General features: G+C 46.6%; 1 protein-coding gene across 6 annotated transcripts in view; it reads left to right on the top strand.

The window, feature by feature from the left end:
- Positions 1-2,280: 2,280 nt before the first annotated feature.
- TLN2 (talin 2) overlaps positions 2,281-18,139 on the top strand; it is a 441,711-nt gene continuing 425,852 nt past the window's right edge. For 5 of the 6 annotated variants that reach the window (XM_058737523.1, XM_058737527.1, XM_058737519.1 and 2 more), the window contains exon 1: positions 2,281-2,441. The gene's annotated coding sequence lies outside the window, so the exon portion shown is untranslated. The remainder of the gene's footprint in view (positions 2,442-18,139) is intronic. The other variant, XM_058737526.1, reaches the window with a different exon arrangement.

Here is an 18,139-nt window from a genome sequence, read left to right as displayed (position 1 = left end):
CTGTTATTTTGAAGAGTGACATTATTGAATTAAACCAGGGTTATAATTCTACAAACCCTTAGCATCCTAGGATTATGCTGATGGTCTAACAGCAGAGAGGAATTTTTAAACATCTTAGGAACTAGCCAAGTAGACAGTGAACAAACATGCTATTATCATGAAATAAATATTTATCGAGCACCCACTATGTGCCAGACCCGCGTTTAGGCACAGAGATGCAGGTAAGATCCTTGCTATGATGGAGCTTACCTTCTAAGATTAAACAGCATTTCACTGGCAGGCAGAGGAGGAGCACAGGGGGACTTTAAGGGTGAATTAAGTCATGGAAAAAAATTTAAGTCTAGATTGGGGGAACAAAACTGATCTTAAGATGTATGATGGGAAGCCAGCGGGCCCTATGAACCAAGGACTAAGGTAAAAGAGAAAATTACTTTAGTTGCAACCAATTTTTCTCTCAGTTTTGATGAGCTTCTTATGTAAACCTGGCATTTGAACTATAAAACTCCCAGTTGCTCTTTGTCAGTGAATCAAGGGACAATTTAAGTGGCATTAATTCAATGAGCTTATTACTAATCTCTCATGGGAATAATTTACTTTTCAACAAACATTTACTTTTTAACCATCCCCTGAGGTGATTTGCCATCACCACCAGTTACTCTGTTAGACTGGTGACTGTTTAAAAAGGTGTGAACAGGGGGTACTTGGGTGGCTCAGTCGGTTAAGCGTCCGACTTCGCCTCAGGTCATGATGTCACGGTTTGTGGGTTCGAAGGAACCCTGAGTCGGGCTCTGTGTTGACAGCGCAGAGCCTGGAGCTTGCTTCAGATTCTGTCTCCATCTTTCTCTGCCCCTTGCCTACTCACATTCTGTCTCTCTCTCTCTTAAATATAAATAAAACATTAAAAAAATCTAAAGAAAGGTATGAACAGAAACATTTTACCTGTGTAATTAGCAAGTCTCGGTCCTGTAACTTCTAGGACTTTCTCAAGTTGCCAATTCATTGGTTCTGATTGTGCTGTGTGATGTTAAAGTTTGTTCCCCGTAAGTTACAAAGCTGTACTCTGATAATACATCATAAATGTATTATGCATTACTCTCTGTGGCCATAATAAAATCAAGTTCATCAGCCCAGACAAGAACATGCCATTGTTCTTACAGAATGTCCAGCCTTATCCAACGTCCCAATAGACTTCTACACGATAGTTTCAGTTTACAAAATCAACCCACTCTCCAGTTCATAGCAACGGCAGCTTCGTGCTCTGAAAAAACACTTAAAAGTTGCCATAGTTTCATTTATGAGTAACTGGAGAGATTTGCTACTTATTTCTTTGGAAGAGGGGTCTATCCTACTCATTTTGTGTTGGGCTGGGAAAAAATGCAAGGTATATTAAAAAAAAATTTTTTTAACTATAAAAGTACTGTGTTCCTGACAGAAAAATCAGAAACTAGAGAACTAAGCAGGAATAGAGAAATCACCCACACTTCCACCAATCACTGAGGAATCTAGTTAACCTCTGTCCAGTGTTTATCTGTTCAGTTTATTCTACCTCTCTCCATTTATCGTAATTTAAGAAAATGAGATTTTATGGTACACAGTATTTTCTGATTTGTCTCCTTGTCCCCTTAATAACCTTCCCGTTGTTTCATGTCATCCTACGTTTCCTAATGACTGTGTGAATGTAACAGGTATATAATTGCCCTTACTCAAAGGCATAGCAGGCAGGAGAACATTTTTTCTTATGAATTTAAGAGAGTGCTCCCCGCCCCTCTTCCCCCCGTCCCGAGAGCCTTTCTCAAAAACCCTAAGTGACCTCTGACCACCAATTTGTGTCGCGTGTGCAACACGTGCAGAAAGGGACAGCCAGCTGCCGGCTCCGGTCAGCAGCGCCGCAGCAGGACCCTAGAGCGCGCCACTGGACTCTCGTGGGAACCACGCCCCTGGCTCCAGGGTGGCCAGTCGTCCGCGGGAAGCGCTCTGCCGTCCCAGGGGCCCCATTCCATAGGCGCCGCTTCCCCTCCTCTCCTATCTCCCTCACAGCGGAGCCCGAGTTCGGAAAGCCAGGGTCATTCTGCGACCCCTTCTCCCCACGGCAACTCGGCCGGCACGTTGCCTCCCCCCGCGGATCCTCCCAGCACCAAGCCGCCCGGCAGAGACCCAGGAGGTGACCGTGCCGGCCCAGCCCGGGTGCCGCACGGCGCCGCTGCTGGACCGGAGCCGCGCGGGGACGCGCCGTCCCCGAGTGATGACGCGCTTCCTGCCCTCCCGGCGCTCGCGGGCCGTGCGCTCGCGCTCGCCCTCGGCTCTTGTTCCGCGCCCGGAGCCAGCGGCGGCGGCAGCGGCTGAAGCGGCTGCGGGAGCGGAGCGGTCGCCGAGCGCGCGGGGGGACGCCGGCTGCACTCCGGGGCAGGCGCTCTGCAATGAGACAGTAAATGCATCCCCCGGTAAGGCGCACGGCTCACTCGGGTTTTCCTCTTCCTCCAGCTGCATGCACGTTGCATGAATTTCTCGTGTCTTTTCCCTCCCCTCTACAGAAGGAAAATGTGGGTGGCTTTTTCCTCCCTTTTGCATCTCGTGAGTGATGCCAATGCAGAAAAAACCCCGCAAAGCTCCCAGATTTGATGTCCTAGGAGGGCTTTCTGCAAAAAAAAATAAAAATAAAATAAAATTTATGCACCTGTCTATTGCACATGTATGTTTTCACTGCACTCGACCTGGGCGCATCGGTTTGCAAACAGGCTGGCAGCCGGCGCCTGAGAACGGATTCCTGGCCGCGGGCAGCCAGTCCCCTCCGGGGCTCCCGCTGGGTTTCCGGTAACTGGGCTTTGAAAAGGGGCCCCGCCTGCATGGAGTGTCCCCTCGGCTCCGGCCGGGCCCCCGCGCCAGGAGAGTTGGCGCGGGCGGAGCGGCTTCATTCCAGCACTGGCCGCCCGGACTCCAGCGCCACTTTGCAAACAAGTCTCCGGTCGAGGCTGGAGGCAAAGACAGTCCGCCGGTGCGGAGCTCCTCCAGTCCCAGATTCTCAGACCTGCCTATTCCACGACTCCCCTTGGCAATCTCGCCACCAGCAAAACTGCTGGCCGCTGAGGGACCTGGGCAGCGCCCGCCCGAGAGCGAGGACAGGATTTGGATTTGCTGCCGCTGGCCTCGCACTGGACTAGCGGCGCCCTCTCCTCCCTCGGCCCCGCAAGCTGCAATCTCGCGCCCACTGGGAGCCGGGGGTCCTGGGGACTGGCAATTCGGGATTCCCTGAGGGGACCGAGGAACGACGTTCGAGGGCGCCATATTTTCAGTGGGTCTCGGCTGCGGAGGGAGGGGGCGTACGGTTTCTGGGGCCCGGGGGATAGCGCGGCGCCCCCGCAGGAGAGGCAGGAGGGGTTCTGGCCGGGAAAGTTTGCGCGCGGAGACAGGAGCGGAGGCGGCCGCGTAGGGAGCGCACGGAGGTTGTTCCCGCAGGGGCGCGCGGGCTGCGACGCGTCGCCAGGCCGGCCCGGCCCGGGTGTAGGGCCCAGAGCCGCCGTCAGGGGCTGCGCGTCCGGCTCACCTCCGCTCGCTGTCCCGCCGAGACGCGGCTTGCAGGCTCCGAGTCGCAGGGAACACGCCCCTCTCCCCAGCCGCCGCGGCTGCCCGGGCGCTCCGCTGGAGCCGTGCGCTTGGAGGCGTCCCCCGGCCGGGCGCCCGGTGCAGAGCGTGCTCCCGGCGCCCGGCTTCGCTTGGGCGCTGCGCGAGGCGCGGGACCTCGCTCCCTGAGGGAGAGGAGGCGAGCCGGCTAGCGGTCGGGGCCGAGGGCCTGGCTCGCGGTCGTCCCCGGGGCCGGAGAGCGGCCCTCCCCTCGCCTCGCCTCCTTGGCTGCGGCGGCGACAGCAGCAGCGCCCGTGGCTGCGTGCTCGGCTCTCGCCGCGATGCCAGCTCTTGGAGGCTAGGTAAGGGGGGCGTTTCCAGAAGTTGGGGCTTCAGGTGACGCGTGGGGAAACTTGGAATTGGGCCGCCCGTGAAGAGTCGAGGTGAATAGGGGAAAGGAGGCTGTTTCAGAATCCCTGTGTCTCGTGGTGAAGACTAACCTCCGATTATTTCCAGAAGACGAGAGAATGAGCCGAAGTATTTGGCGTGGTCCAAGGCACAAAGAGGAGGGTAGGGATGATGCCCCGGAGAAATGGGCCCCCAAATGTACATAAATGACAAAAACGTACCACTTATTTGCCTTTAATACTACCTTGGTGTGCTGACTTGTGGCATTCGTCAGGTTGCACATTATCCTCCTCCCTTCTCCAGAGCGTGAAGTTGGCGACTTCTCAGGAGTGGGGCTGTGGGCATTCTTTTCTTTGGAAATACAGCAGATTGTGATCTCTGCTTTGTGTAGGGGCAGAGGAAGGGCGTGTTTGCTGACCTACAATCAGCTGAGTGCAGAAACACGCAAGCCTTTCTCCTTGGCGTCTTATTGAAATGATGCCATAGTATTGAGGTCATGTCAGCACTTTGGGGCTTCATCTTTGGAGAGGTTTCAAGGGATCACAGAAAAGGGGGGATGTGAAGCTTTCATCTGATGTCAGGGATTAGGCTGCTGCTTCGCTAGTTCACTTCATTAAGTGCCTCCAGTGTGGATGTCAGCCATTGCGTTTCCAAGATTTTTGTCTTCCTTGACTGCTGATTTTCGGACATCTATACAAAAACTGTGGAGGGGTGGTGGATGTGACACGTGGCCTTGAGGGACACCTGCATGAATGCTATTTTTTTTTTTCATTGAACCCTGGAATTGTGGAAAACACCCAGAGCCCAAGATAGATTTATATCCAAAATTAGCATAACTAATTTAGAAGAGACTCAAATCAATTGCAGAAAGCCGTCTATTTCGTAAAGCTCCCAGTCTTAGTGATGGTACCTTGAATCACAGAAACACAGGGCTCTTCAGATTGAGGAAGTCACTGATTTTTCTCTGCCTTTGTACCCACTTAGGTTATCAAGGAGACACACTTTTTAATTAAACTCTTGGGGCGCCTGGGTGGCGCAGTCGGTTAAGTGGCCGACTTCAGCCAGGTCACGATCTCGCGTCTGTGAGTTCGAGCCCCGCATCGGGCTCTGTGCTGACAGCTCGGAGCCTGGAGCCTGTTTCCAATTCTGTGTCTCCCTCTCTCTCTGCCCCTCCCCCGTTCATGCTCTGTGTCTCTCTGTCCCAAAAATAAAAAATTAAAAACATTGAAAAAAAAAAAAAAATTTTAATTAAACTCTTATGTATTTTTTTTTTTTTTTTACTTTTTAAAAAGGTGTCTGTTTTTGACAGTGATGTTGTACTTCTGCCTCCAAAGGGAAAGCAAAAATTTTAAACTTAAATTTGTTAAATAAGTTACTGGGGATACTTTTTATCGGCTTAGGCTTATAGTTGTGTCTTGAATTCACCTGCTAACCCTACTTGTTTAGGTTTTTTTTTTTTTAATGCTTATTTATTTTTTGAGAGGGAGAGAGAGACAACGTGAGAGCAGGGGAAGGGCAGAGAGAGAGAGGGAGACACAGAATTTGAAGCGGGTGCCAGGCTCCCAGCTGTCAGCACAGAGCTCAATGGGGGCTCTAACTCACGAACCGTGAGATCGTGACCTGAGCTGAAGTCAGACGCTTAACCGACTGAGCCCCCCAGGCACCCCTTGTTTAGGGTTTTTCAAACCAAACACTCTTTCCTGGTGTATTTTTTTTTATTTAAAAACCTTCTTTTAATGTTTTATTTTTGAGAGAGAGAGAGCGCGAGAGAGAGCAAGCCGGGGAAAGGCAGAGAGAGAGAGAGAGAAATATGGAATCGGAAGCAGGCTGCAGGCTGTGAGCTGTCAGCACAGAACCATGTTGCGGGGCTTGAACTCACAGACTGGGACATCATGACCTGAGCCAAAGTCAGATGCTTAACCAACTGAGCCACCCAGGTGCCCCTTTCCTAGCATATTTTTAAGTGAAGTCAGGTTTTGCCCCTTTCCTAGAGTATTTTTAAGTGAAGTCAGGTTTTACAAAGGGGGGTATAAGTGAGTGATGGGGGGAGATGGAGATTTCTAGTCCACTTTCTGTCTTTTGTAACTTAAAATTATACTGATTCCCCTTCTCCTCCACCCCTCATTTCCAGCAGATCATTAGTTCCCAAGAGCAGTTAAGGGTGGTTACAGATGGTGAACAATCTAAATTTTTACCAACTATGCTCAGAAAAATAAAACTATACATCTAAAAATGTATTATTCATTTTAGCCTTATGCTTGTAACTACATATGTCACTTATTGTGTGCTTGTGCTAAATGTTATATAATAAAAAATTTTAGAAATACGAGTTTTCTTGGGGCGCCTGGGTGGCTCAGTCGCTTGAGCCTCCAACTCTTGGTTTCAACTCAGGTCACGATCCCGGGGTCATGTGATCAAGCCCCGAGTTGGACTCTGTGCTGAGCATTGAGTGTGCTTAAGATTCTCCCCCCACCCTCCTCTCCCCCTCTCTCTTGCTCCTGCACTTGTGCTCTGTATCTAAAATTAAAATAGTTTTCTTAATAAAGCTGAAATAAAAAATTAAAAAGGAGAAGTTGCAAACCCTTCCATCTTCATTCCCAAGTTTACTACCTTAATATTTATCAATTTCTTATGTCGCTGTTAACAGTGTTACAAATTGTGCTTTGTTGCTTCTTGCCTGATTCATATTATAACTTCATGGGTTGCTCAAAGTTCCTGCATTTTTGTTGTTGTTGTTAAAAAGATTTTGTAACTTCAAAAAGGTTAGGAAACGCCAGTGCATTTTGGACAGTTGCCTGTCACTTTACCAGGCTGTGTGATGTGTGTGTGGCATGCCCCAGACTCTTGGGACCGTGTCTGAAACTTGTGATCTGTGACATTATTGATTCAGAACTTTTGAGTCATAATGTTTTCCTGGAGATTTTGGGTGGTGTTTGGCCAATACAGGAAGTACTAAAAAAGAGTTAAATAATTCAGTCTTTTTTATTGGGTACACAAAATTTTAAAGGCAAGAAGGAAAACTTAATAAGCAGGACCAGAATTACAGCTTAACATACCCAACTGGTGCCTTTTTAATTACAGTACTTCCCCCCAGAACTTCTTAATCCTATTACTTTTATATTTAATAAGGAGACTAGTTAAAACATAAGCCAAACAGAACTATTACAAATAATGGGGATAAATGCTAGGTTTAACCAGATGTTTTGCCTAAAGTTAAGAGTTAAGGAATCTGCATTCTGTCAAACTCCGCCTGCAGGCCCTCTCCACAGCCCCCTTCCTCAATAAGCAGATTATGAATGGCAAAAAATGTTGGAGGGGGTGGAGACAAAACACAAAAAAAAGAAATGAAATCCTTAAGGTAGGCTTCTCCTTTTTCAAATTTTTATTTATTTTGAGAGAGAGAGCGAATGCCTGCGTGTGCACAAGTGGGGGAGGGGCAGAGAGAGGGAGGGAGAGAATCCCAAGCATGTTCCCTGTTAGCAAAGAGCTCAGTGTGGGGCTCCATCCCACAAACTGTGAGATCGTGACCTGAGCTGAAATCAAGAGTTGGACACTTAACCAGCTGAGCCACCCAGGCACTCCAAGGTAGGCATCTCCTGTCCATCACCATCCTGACAACCTTTGGTTCAGTGTCAGGTACCATTTGAATGACACCAGGTAGACAAGGCTGGTACAAAATGGTTTGGTTGTCACAGCCTTTTCTTTTTTTCTTTTTTTTTTTTTTTTTTCAACATTTTTTATTTATTTTTGGGACAGAGAGAGACAGAGCATGAACGGGGGAGGGGCAGAGAGAGAGGGAGACACAGAATCGGAAACAGGCTCCAGGCTCCGAGCCATCAGCCCAGAGCCTGACGCGGGGCTCGAACTCACGGACCGCGAGATCGTGACCTGGCTGAAGTCGGACGCCCAACCGACTGCGCCACCCAGGCGCCCCATCACAGCCTTTTCTTTATGCATCACCTGGAACTGTGAGTTAAAACTGTGCTCATTTGTCACCCATTTTTCACAGTGGATTTTCAGAGTCAGTGCCAAAAGCGTGGTTTTGTTTCTCCTTTAACCAACCATTTAATTTCAGCCAAAGTGACGCAGTTCTGAATATCTAGAAAAGTAATGAATATTTGTATTTCCTTTTTACTCTTCTAGCTGCAGTCTTAACAAAATTCTCTTAAGTCTGCTATTCACTTACCCAGTTGTTTTGAGGGCTTACCATGTGCTTCATGCTCAGAAGACATCCTGTCCTAACCTCACACACCGAGTTCCTAGGAGATGATACTTACTTGTATTTTACATATCTAGTAGGTGGTGGGGGGAGAAATGAGTGTGTGATTAAGTTGTATTTGTAGGCCAACATAATAGATGAACAGAGGATACGAATAGTCAGTTCCCACAAGAAGGGATGTAAATGGCCCATAAACATGTGAAAAGATTCTCAGCCTCCACGATGGTCAGGGAAATGCAAATTTAAAATAAGTATTTGTTTTCTGTCCATCCAACTGACCCACTTAAAAACAAAACTGGTAGGGTGGCTGGGTGGCTCAGTCAGTTGAATGCTGACTTCAACTCAGGTCTCATGGTTCATGGGTTTGAGCCCGTGTTGGGCTCTGTGCTGACAGCTCAGTGTCTGGAGCCTGCTTCGGATTCTGTGTCTCCTTCTCTGTCTGCCCCTCCTCTGCTCACACTCTGTCTCTTCCTGTCTCTCAAAAATAAATACACATTGAAAAAAAAAAAAAAACTGGTAACATCTTCTCTTTTAGATGTATGGGGGGAGGTGCAACTTACAGTCTCTTGGGAGTATGAATTGTTGGAAGATTAGGGAAAGCAATTTCTAAGTTTGGAACTTGCCGCCATGTGCCACAGCAATCACATATTTGGAGTCTTGTCTTACAGAAATAAAAACATCAGCATGCAAGGATCTATGTGTGATGATGTTTAAGGTAGTATTACAAAAATACTACAATAATAGTGTAGTAGTAAAAAAATGGGAAGCAACATGAAATGTCCATCAGGATGAATAATAATTTTGGATTATTTTGCAAGTGATGTCCAGGACATATGAAATGTAAATGAAATCAAGTTACAGAGTATCAAATTTAGTATGATCCTATTTCTGATTTAAAAAAGAAGCTCTAGGTATATAACCTTGGAGAGAGATGTGAAGGACACACAAAACTTGAGATTGTTTAAAATTGGGAGTGGGAAGGGGAGGTGACTGACTTGCTCCATATACACCTTGATTGGTTTCCTTGCTCAAACAAAAGCTTTTCTATAGGGAAACACTTTAAAATGGTATTTGGTTCATGAATACGAATCTTGTTTGGGACCATTTTGGAAACAAAAGGTGAGCAATATTACACCTGCTTTCTCTTATGTTTTCTGCAGTAATCTTTTATCTCTTGGGAAACTTGTAGTTAATTATCTTTTAACATCCTGAAATTTCCCACTTTTGAGTCCGTGCCTTCTGCCTTGGTCGTAAAGGGTGGCTTCAGGAAATGCTGTTTACCTCTCTCCCCCAGGGGAGTAATGACAATAAGAGATCAAGAAAGCTCTTAGCAAGTGTTCTCCTTTTCCTTGACTTTGTCTGATCCCAACTGAGGGAAGGTCTGGCCAATTGCAGAGTCTTCTCAGATAGCAGCAACATGTCCTTAGGCTTGGTTTTCCTGTCTGAGCCTCAGAGAGGTGCTATCTAATGACTGTGCTGGCATTCAAACTCAGGTCCCCTTCCACACGATCCCTAGCTTGCTGACTGCTTCACGTGAACCATTTGTAATTTTGCCTCTTAGTGTGATTTTTGAAACTTGATAGAATTTACGAGTTCTTGGCAGTTATCCCCCAAAAAGCTGTGGAAAAGCAGTGGAAACTCCATCCACATTTGAAGAAGTCCATCCTAGGTGACCCTGCGAGTCCTGGTGGGAGACTGAGTCTCAATCCACTGGGACCCAGGCTCTGCTGCACCATTTGAAAACCATGGTTTAGATACCACCAGCGGTTCCCCAGCTGGAATGCATCAGAATCACCCAGAGGGCTTGCTAAAAGCCACGTCGTTTGGCCAGGGTTTCAGACTGTAAGTCTTGGGTGGGGTTTGACAATTTGCATTTTTAATAAGTTCCCAGGTGATACTGATCTTGCTGGTCATGGACCATATTTTTCAAACTGCTGGTTTAGAGAAACCAGCTTCCTGTTTTGCAGATCTTGTGTTCTTGTCCAGCCAGGGCTCTGCCCTGTCATGGATCGAAATTAGAATGCCACTCAAGGCAAATTCACTCAATTTTATCAGTTTTACCAAGCATGGAGAAATAAATTTTGGGTTGTGGTAATTAACTCTTGCCTGCATCCATTGCACATGTTTGGGGACTTACTGATGGATAGATGGATATCTGTCTACTCCACAGTGAAAGTCAGAGTTCATGAGTATGGTTTTAAATATTCTGTAATGGATTCTCATGAGAGAGTGGAGAAGACTGTTAGAGATTGTGTGGTTTTTGTTTTTCCAACATACATGCATATTCAAGATTTGAAGTCATTGATTTCTTTTAATTAAAAGTTGGCTACATGTAAAGGGCATTGTGAAGAAAATGGTGACCGGATGATAAATGTTGCTTAAATTGCATTGTAATCTGATCATTAGTGCATTTTTTGGGAGGAAATTAAGTGCAGTAGCCATTAATTTCAACAAGTGTTTATTTCACTGTTGCCAGAGGGGACACATTTCTAACAGTGCTTATCAGTGGCACATACATGCTTGGCCGTCCTCAGGGTCCCTTACTTGTCTGTAAGTCCTTAGCGGCTTGGCAGACCCAAAGCTCAAGAAGAAGTTTCCCTTTTGAAAGCCTTTCCTCCCGACTGATCACGTAATTCTAAAATTCTTTAACAGATTAAACACTTGTGCTATTTTTAGCTACTTAATTTTCGTGCCTTTTATTTTCTAATGGTTTCACATGTGAGTTATCAGCAAAGCAAAACTGGTAATGGTAGCAGGGTGTATGGAAAAAAGTGAAACAGGAGGGAAATTTTCATGAGGGAGATCCTGCTTAAACTTGTAGGATGGGTCTCTTTTGTAGGCTTCTCCACTCCAGCTATGCATTGGAATCACCTCGGGATTCTGATGTGTTGGTTTGGGTGGAGCCGTGGCATTAGTGGGGAAGTTCTTCAGGTAATTCTAATATGCCGCCAAGGTAGAGAGTCTCCACCTACAGTTCTCTGCCGCCTCATTTTTTGAAGATTTTGTTTATCTGGCCTTCCTTCAACCATTTTTTTGTTTTGTTTTTGGTGTTTTTTTTTTTTGACATTTTGTGCGAATGGAGCAGACCAAATGGCTTTTTCTGGGTGGTTGAGATTATAGATGTTTAAATTTTTTAAAAATACTTTCTCGTATTTTCCAAATTTTCCCTATATTTAGGGTATATTTCTCTTATAATTAGAAAACATGTTAATAAAAATCTTACCAGTGGCTGGTGTATCAGATAGATACAGGAATCTAGATTTCCCTATGATAATCAAAATATCAAAACAGTAACATCTTCCTATATACGGCAATACATCCAATACACTTTCCCTTCTGTGATCCTTAGTTCACTTTTGTTTGCTAAAATATCTTGGGGTTATAGGTTTGGCTTATTAGTTTACAGTTCTACATTATATAGATTAATTTACAGGAAGTCTTACAATTGAATTTTGTAAACATTTAAAACCATTTTTCCTGCCTAATTATGTTTTATTAGGGTTCCTGATAATCAGAATTTTTGAACAGCGAGTCGTGTGGTGCCATCAACAGTTTTGGTGACTTGAAATCTATATAGATTGCCTGCCCAACTCAGTGCCCCGGCCACATCTCTTTGTTATCTTTTCCTCTACCCTACTTGAGCCATCCCTCCCATGGGTGTCTCTAGACAGAGGGTATTTGGTATCATCTAGGGACATTTTTTTGTGTGTCATAGCCTGAAGGGAGGAAGGGGTACTGCTGGTATTTAATGGGGAGAGGTCAGGGGTGCTGTTAAACATCTTACGGTGCCACAGGGCAGCCCCCACAACAAAGACTTATGTGGCCTGGAATGTCAGTCATGCCAGTGTTGAGAAACCTTGCTTCAGTGTTCTATTGATTGATTGACGGATTGATTGATTTTTAACACCAGTCCACAAGGGAGAGAGGTTTTATGTAATGACCTGATAACAAGCATATACACACAACTGGAACAGGTCTCCTCAAACATTCAACCTTACTACGTATACTGTACTCTTAGACTTTTTATTTTGCTCAATTCAAAAAAATGCTCATCATGACCCACTACATTGATTTTACGACCCACTAGTCCTTCATTTGAAGAACAGGGTTGTAGACCTTCTCATGATCATTAAGTGGACCTGCAGCAAATATCTTGACAAGCATTCCAGTCCGACCCTCAACCTTTTCTCTTTCATCTTATTCCTTTTAGTATCCAGTCCCACCGAGCCTTCCCCCCTACCAGGGCCTCTAACCTGGTGACCCTTCCAGATTCCATTGACCGTCATCCCTCTCTTCTCCTCTGACCTCCCCTGCCCCAGCACAGGTGCTTGCATACACCAACTCCCTTGATTGACCCTTTTCCCCTTCATCTAACTCCCTTGGGAAAACCCCACCCTCTACCTCCTGTGCTCCTGCCTGAGGCTGAGGAACGCGCTGGAGAAAACACTCAGGTATCTGTATGGTCTCTTGATTTATGACCAGAGACCCCAAGGGGGATTCTTGGCACAGTGGGGTGCCCTATGTCTCTGTCCCCCGCCCACTTTGAGCTGATGACCGGCTATTTCAGTGAGAAAAAGGAAGCAATTAGGAACGGGTGTCATCATCTTCCCATGCGAAATCTGCTAGTCTGTCTACAACTGTAGCCACACAGCCTTGTAACCGCAGAGCATTGTAGCCACATGTGCCTGGGGGCCTGTGCTCTGTCCTCATGCACGTGTCCCCTTTCTCCTCTGCGTGATCACTTTTCCCTGTCCGATGGATAATCCCCCACCCGAGAGATGCCTCTTCTTAAGGGAAAAAGCAGCCCCAACAGCACACTCTTGACCCTATCCCCCAGTCAGCGGTTCATCCATTCCTCTACCCTCTCTAATAGTGACCCTTTTGGAAACAATTGGCATACATTCTGCTCCACCTCCTCCCCTCTTAGTCTGTCTTGGACCCACCCCAATTTGCCCTCCCCCCTTTACCGAAGCCACACTTCCTCAGGCACCCGTGATATCTGGGGGCCGGCTCTTCCTTGTCCCTTTCTGCAGCCTCTCAGCAGCCGTTCGCCAGCTGATCGCTCTCTGGGACACTTTCTTCACTAGGCTTCCATGCCACCGTCCTCACCCCGTTCTCCTGTGTCCTGGCCGCACCACCTCCAGCCCTCCTGCTGGTTCTCCTCATCCTAGCCCCTGCAGGTTGGGGGCGCTCTCTCACACTTCGTTTCACTTACCAGCCAGCTCCCTTAGCACCTCCGCAGAGGTCTCCCTGGCACCCTGTAGCCCCTGCTCTCAAACCACTGCCCTTTTTGTTTTCCTATCATTTATCATTCCCAGATATTATATGCATGATTCATTTATTGTCTGCCCCATGGCACTAGAATATAAACTCCGGGAGAGAAACTATCTGGTGCTGTGTCCCCAAGTGTCCAAAACCATGCCTAGCACATAGTGGGTAACAATTTTAATGAGTAATCGATGTAGAAGACTTGGCTGGTGACAGGTTAGCCTTAGATAAAGAAAAAAAAATCTTAGCTCAAATCTGACAAAGGAAGTGAGTAATAAGTGGAAAAGCGGTGTCTCATGGGAACAATATTTTTTTAGGTCAAGTGTTAAGAGTTAAAGATTCAAGTAATGAATGAATGAAGCCCATTCCTTGCTAATTACTTGTTGAGTGATAGAAGGCACTTGTGGAGGCTAGGTCGCTGTGGACACATGGTCGCCCCTCTTGTTTTTTCTCTGAAGGAGGGGCACTTAAGTGGTCTGCTTGGTAACTTTTGTCACTGGGTTGAAGACAGTAAATGCCCTTGTCTGAAGTACGTATCATTGACCTCGATGTTCTGGTGAATTGTTTTGGTGTCTCACTCGTCCCCAGAGTCCACTCGACTGCATGGAGAGAGGTCTCCTTTCTCTTTTGCATTTGAGCAGAAGAGTGGCATGTGCATTCCCATGGCAGAGTGCATTCCTGCAGACGGGTGGCGATGGTTTTCTCAGTGCTGCTGTCTCAAGCACCCAGCTTAGAGAGTCCCAAAGCTTCCTGTGTTTAAAGGACAACCCCTGTCTTCTCTATTTGCATTGCTGCAAGACCACCCATAATTACTTGGCATTCGGGGCTAGGACCAAGTTTGATGTAAGTGAAGATATTTCCTGTGTGGCCCGAGGTCATGCATGGCAAATCTTCCCAGAGGAGTGTGGATTATTCCTGGGTTTGAGAGATTACATCAAGGGCACTTTAAGAGGCTTAATTTTCTCCTTGAAGGGCTTTCTATTGGGCTCAGCACCTGTCACTCCTGGGCCCTCACTGGCAGGGTTAAAGGCTAAGGCATCAGCCAAAGGCAGCCTGAGGTGCAAGCATCAAGCAGTTGGGATTAGTACATCCAAGAAGAAAGGGACATGTCTTTATGGGACATCTGAGAGTGATTCCAGGGAAGTTACTTAAAATTTTTCAATGTGTATTTATTTTTTGAGAGAGAGAGAGAGAGAGAGACAGAGCACAAGTACGGAAAGGGTAGAAAGAGACACAGAATGTGAAATAGGCTCCAGGCTCTGAGCTGTCAGCATAGAACCTGACATGGGGCCTGACCTCAAGAACCAAACCGTGAGATTATACCTGAACTGAAGTGGGATACTTAACCGACTGAGCCACCCAGGCACCCCAGGAAGCTACTTTTTTAAAAACGGGCGGCCTGAATAGTTCTAGGTCATTCTCTTCCTTTGACAAAGAACTGAAGCTTGGAAGGATGAGACTTACCGGGGCCACTTGGCAAAACTGAAAGTGGAATCCCACTTTCCTGACTACCATAGATGCTTTCTCCTTGGGATGTCTGGCTGGACCCGGACTTTAATTCATGGCTGTGGTTCTCTGCCCTGAATGTGCCCTGTTCCTTAGAGGGTATAATGCTAAGTGAAATAAGTCATTCAGAGAGAGACAAACACCATATGATTTCCCTCATATGTGGAATTTAAGAAACAAAACGAAGAAGAGGCAAACAAACAACGACCCAGACTCTTAAATACGGACAGCTGGTGATTATCAGAGGGGAACTTGGTGTGTGTGTGTGTGTGTGTGTGTGTGTGTGTGAGGGAGTGGGTAGGGGTGAAATAGGTGAAGGGGATTAAGAGTACACTTATCTTGATGACCACTGAGTGATGTATAGAATTGTGGAATCACTATATTGTACACCTGAAAGTAATTTAACATCATGTGTTAATTATACTGGAATTAAATGAAAAATGCTGTTCCCAAACCCCACCTGACGCACTTAATTGGAATCCCTGAGAGCGTGACCTGGGCACGTGTGTGTGTGTATGTGTGTTTAAATTACCCTAGGAGAGGTTGCCCAAGAAGGGCATGTAGGGGATAAAGTCACCCTGTAGGCCTTGCACATGGGACAGAAACAGCTCCTTTCTGGTGTAGGACCACCATCCCGATGGAACCAGTCTGCTGCTTGCTCTCCCACCCCCCCTCTGGTTACTAGGTAAGACCCTCTAGGGTTCCGTCTTCATATAGAAAGGATCTTTTTGAGGGGGATATTTCCACCATGTGTCTTGTCCTACTAATGGGGAGAAAGAAAGGTGCATTCAGTTTGAGCAAATCCTCTCTTTGAAGGCCTTTAGGATCCTCTTGATTCAGATCCCTAGGCCCCTGAGTACCGAGGATGGTTCACAGCTCTCAGACCAGCTGGTGCTTGACACGGACTGTGGTTGCCACTCTGATGGAAGGAAAAAGGGAGTGTGAGTTGGCTGTGCAGGGCTGGGTTTGGACAGCTTTATGAGGATGGTAAATCACTTGCTGGTGAACTTGCAGATGTTTCAGAGCTCTGGTTTTGTGACAGTTGCCATAGACCAAGAGTCCACAGCACAGCCTGCAGTGAAGCTTTGGGACCACCCCCTGTCAAAGCTGGCTCTCCCTCTAACCCGACAAGTGGTTCACACAGAGCTTTATGAATGTACATGGTGACGACATTAGAACAAGCCCTGGGGAATCTGAGACGCAACTGGGGGCCCAAGTGTCCTCCACAAAAGGAACAGCAGAAGGGCATTTCTTCTTGAAGTGGGAGGTGTCAGATTGTTTGCCTTCGTTAGGGCTGCTGTAACACAGCCCCACAGATCCACAGCTTACACAGCAGAAATTTATTGTCTCTGTTCTGGAAGCTGGAAGTCCAAGATCTGTGTGCTTCCCTTCCGAGGGCCGTGAGGGAAGCATATCTGTGCTGGGCCCCTCTCCTTGGCTCGTGGATGGCAGTCTTCTTGTGCGTGTCTGATTCTGTGTCCATGTTTCTCTTCCTTAGAAGGACATCAGTCATAATGGAGTAGCCCCCCCCCCCCCCCCCCCCCAGGATCTTCATTTTAACTTGATTACCTCTGTAAAGGTCTTATTTCTAAATAAGGTCACATTCAGAGATGCTGGGGAGTTATGGCTCCAACATACCATTATTTTTTAATGTTTGTTTATTTTTGAGAGTTGGTGGGGAGGGGCAGAGAGAGAGAGGGAGACGCAGAATCTGAAGCAGGCTCCAGGCTCTGAGCTGTCAGCACAGAACCCGATGCGGGGCTCGAACTCCAGAACTGTAAGACCATGACCTGAGCCGAAGTCAGATGCTTAACTGAGTGAGCCACTCAGGGGCCACAGGCATACCATTTTTGCGGGGACACGAGTCAGGACATTTCACAGACTGTCACTGACCTGTTTCTCAGAATTTGAATCTGATGTAGAATGCTTCTTATTGATGGTACATTTTTAGGCTAAGTTGGTAATCGTGGTGGGATTCTGCACCCACCAGTTTTACCCCGTTTTTGGCACTTTGTATTTCACTGAGGCCTTGTACGTGTGTTGCCACCATAATAGCCCCAGAAGGCAGGCCGTTTCTACGTTGAGGAAGCTGAGGTGTTTCGAGGTTTACACACCAAATTCTGGGGAAGTTTGACTTAAGCTCAGATTTTCTACTCTTATCCCAGGTTTCTCCCATAACACCAGTGATTCTCATACCTTGATATGTATAAGAATTTTCTGGGAAGCTTGCTCCAATACAGATTGAGGAGACCCTCTGGAATACTCCTGAATCGGAAGCTGAGGTTGTAACCAAGGAATCTGTATTTTTAATTAAGTTTCCCCCTGGAGATTCTGGTGTACTCCAAAATGTAAGAACAAGTGCACTCTACTATAGATGTAATATTTTAGATGGTGACTGGGAGGGGGAGGGAAGGAAATAAACCACCAACACCACTAACTTCCTATTTGATGTTTTTGGGTTTTATGGCAGACCCTAGGAGGCATCATGGAAAGGTACTCGCTGGAACCAGGGGCCACTGAGAACCCAAGAGGATCTCCTTTCATAATTACCCCTGCCACCATATTTACCGGTTTGGTTGGAGCTCTTTGGCTGTTCAGGACATACTAATTGTCCCTCAGCTAGTGGAAAGTCTAGCTTGAACTTTTTGTGCTACGTATATGCACTTTGCACCACAGTGGGGAAGGGGTGGGAGAGAAGTTGAGAGGGTCTGCTAACTAACATCACTTTATCAAAGCAAAAATAAAACCATCAGGAGGACAAGGCAAAAAAAAAAAAAATGTGATTAAGTATTTATCATTATAAAATATTTGCATTAAAATGTGCGGGAACATGCATGCACAGTATGGAAGAATCTCCTGAAGAAATGTTAAAACATGGATTCCTGGGCCCCCAGCTCCAGAAATTTCTTTCTAATTCCAAGCTGCTGGTCTGGGAACCACACTTAGAGCAGGCACATTAATGAAAGATTGTCACTGTGCGGTTTTATCTGCTGATATGCATAGCGAAAACCTTTCTAAGCCTTGGCCATTAGCCTTAAGATTATAACCTATACTCAGTATCAATGTCCAAGTTACTTCACCATCTTTGTTTTAGTACATCCTCCTTTAGGTTGGGCTGTATCTCTTAGGGTGTGGTCCTTAGCCACCACCATCACAATTACGTGGGACTAAGGTTAAACA

Source organism: Neofelis nebulosa, chromosome 7 (genome assembly GCF_028018385.1).
Source record: "Neofelis nebulosa isolate mNeoNeb1 chromosome 7, mNeoNeb1.pri, whole genome shotgun sequence".
Lineage (NCBI taxonomy): Eukaryota > Metazoa > Chordata > Mammalia > Carnivora > Felidae > Neofelis > Neofelis nebulosa.
The sequence above is the reverse complement of the archived record's forward strand: the minus strand, read 5'-3'. Positions and strand labels throughout refer to the sequence as shown.